This window comes from Zingiber officinale, chromosome 5A (assembly GCF_018446385.1).
Source record: "Zingiber officinale cultivar Zhangliang chromosome 5A, Zo_v1.1, whole genome shotgun sequence".
Taxonomy (NCBI): domain Eukaryota; kingdom Viridiplantae; phylum Streptophyta; class Magnoliopsida; order Zingiberales; family Zingiberaceae; genus Zingiber; species Zingiber officinale.
Genome location: NC_055994.1, coordinates 34,855,818 through 34,858,607, shown reverse-complemented (window position 1 = coordinate 34,858,607; position 2,790 = coordinate 34,855,818). Strand labels below are relative to the sequence as shown.

The following is a 2,790-nucleotide window of genomic DNA, read 5'->3' as shown; positions in this document are numbered from 1 at the left end:
GTATGTGCAGAGATGATTCCCAATGGGCATGAGTCTTGAGCATGATCTATGCTTCCACATGTTTCATAAACAGACACTATAGCGTTGATTGTGCTAGAATTTGTTCCCATATATTTCAACTTTTTAGTAAGAGCATCTAGTTTTGAAGACATCAAAGTAATTGCATCTACATCAAATTTTCCTAATACTTTAACCGGGTTTGGATAAGAATAGCCTTCGCTTCTTTCTGTTACCCATTGATGATGGTTTTGTGCTATACTTTCAATAATACTCTCGGCTTCATCTAAGTTTTTGTTCATAAGTTCCCCTCCATTTGTAGAATCTAAAGACACCTTTGTATGATAATTGATGTCGTTATAAAATGTATGTAGAACTAGTCATTTTTACAATCCATGATGTGGGCATTGTCTGATCATATTGTTGTATCTATCTCATGCTTCAAATAATGATTCAGAGTCTGACTATCTGAAGCTTGCTATTAAATTTCTCATATGAGAAGTTTTGCTTGGAGGATAGAATTTGTCCAATAATTGTTGTTCACATTGTTCCCAAGTGGATATACTATTTGCAAGCAAAGAATTTAGCCATTATTTGGCTCTGTCTCTCAAAGAAAACTCAAATAATAATAATCACACTACTTTTGTTAGAACAGGATTCATTTTCATCGTACCACAGATTTCATAGAAAACTTCGAGATGTTGATTAGGATCTTCATGTGGTCTACCTCCAAACTGATTCTGTTGTACCATAGTGATTATCGCAGGCTTGATTTCAAAATTATTAGCTTTAACAGCTGGCCTTGTGATGCTAAAACGAAGTCCGCTTGCATATGGCGCTGCATAATCTTTCAGTGATTTGCTTGCCATATTTGAATGTTCTAGTTCTTCTAGATGTCTTTTGGAGGTTTTTCTTTTATGAAAAGTTCTATCAATTTCAGGATCAAAAGGTAACAAATCTCCTGCAAGGTTAAATCTTCACAAACAAAGAACAAGATCACAAGTCACAAAATTTTCTCTTTACTTGAAAGGAAAAGAATAACTATACTGAAATTTTGAGAATATAAAATGTAGAATTTGAATTGCAACAAGACCAATTGCAGAAAAAGTAATCAAAAATCAAACATAAGATTGTGAAAACAAAATTTCCAAGTCTAGTTAAAACTATGTAATAGAAAAGAAAATAAAAGAAAAGTTTAATCTAACTTAAATAATTATCTCTAATGTTATAGACGTAGTCCCCGACAACGACGCTAAAAACTTGTTACGCAACCGCAAGTGCACGGCTTCCTCGTCAGTAATAAAAAGATATCGATCCCACAGGGACTGGTTATAAGCACAAGAGATGTCTCATGTAGAATTAGCTAAACAATTAACAAGGTAAGGAATGAACTAAGTAGCAACTATAAATTGTGTTAGCTAGAGCCCTAGAGCCAATCATTTGATGATTGTATTTTGGACTTGTTATATCATATTCTATATAAATAAAGGCATTTGGTTTTTGGTTATTATACTAACTTGTATTGGTGCCAAATAAACTAAGTATAATAACGTCCTTGAGTAGAAGGTTCTTACCTATATCAATCGATTGGTTGAATCGATAGTGAGATGATATAGGGAACACTACTCTTAATCAATCCTAGTCGAGTATTAACATTCAGGGACAATGTTAATGCAATAAGACTAGCATGTAGGTCAACTCGATGACTTGATCTCACAAGTCATGGATATAGAGATATCAAGTTGACACATGGGTATACATTAGAGAATGTATACTGAATGACCCGCCATGAGAAAGTATCATGGATCCTTATATGAGTGTCATATACTTTCTCATGTGGCTATTAGTATGACTACTAGTCCTTAGACCTGAAGTCACCATGGTTTCCTACATAAGGAGTTATGTACTTTGGTTTCGTCAAACGTCACCCGTAACTGGGTGGACTATAAAGGCGATTACTGGGTATGTAACAAATTATGCGGAGGGATGTGAGTGATGTAGATGGGATCTATCCCTCTTATATGACGGGAGAGACATCGGTATTCTTGATAGAGTGAGACCACGAAGTGCATGACTATGCCCAAATGAGTCAATATGAGATATTGAGCTCATTTGATTTAGTGAGTCTACTTGGAGTTCAGGATTTAGATTGATCAGAGGATGACACGGTCTATGCCTCACATTGATCAATCTAGATGTCTAGGATAGAAGGACACTTGTCATATTTTGTGAGGAGTCACAATTAGTTGTCACAAGGTGATGTTGGCTCTCAACATTCTTGTAACTTGGGTAGTAATGATATGTTGCTAGATACCGCTCATTACTTATGCTCCTAAATGGGTTTAGGGCATTGCCAACGTTACAAGAACCTATAGGGTCACACACTAAGGACAATTAGATGGAGATTAGGTTCATATGATGAACCAAGAGGATTAGATTCATTTGATGAATCAAATTGGATTAAGAGTAATCCTAATTGGGCCAATTGAGTTGGACTCAAGTTGATTCATGTGTTCAATGAGTCTAATTTAGATTATGACTCATTGAATCAATTTAATTAAATGAATTAGATTCATTATATTAAATTGGCTTGAATTAAATGGTTGGATTAGATCAACCATGAGAGAGATTAAGTCAAGTTTGACTTGACTTGAGAGGAAGAGGAAAAGTCAAGTTTGACTTGACTTTTTGCCACATCATTAGTGAGTTGGCAAGATGTGGACCAATGATAATGCTCCACATCATCATGGTTACTTAAGTGAGATGCCACCTCATGGAGGTTACAATTCTTCA

The 2,790-nt window shown here is 35.2% G+C and overlaps 1 non-coding gene across 1 annotated transcript; it reads left to right on the top strand.

Annotated features, from left to right (window-relative positions):
* The first annotated feature begins 387 nt into the window (after window positions 1-387).
* Window positions 388-494, top strand: LOC121983530. Its single transcript, XR_006112574.1, has one exon. It is a non-coding gene; the product is annotated as a small nucleolar RNA R71 (small nucleolar RNA).
* The last annotated feature ends 2,296 nt before the right edge of the window (window positions 495-2,790 follow it).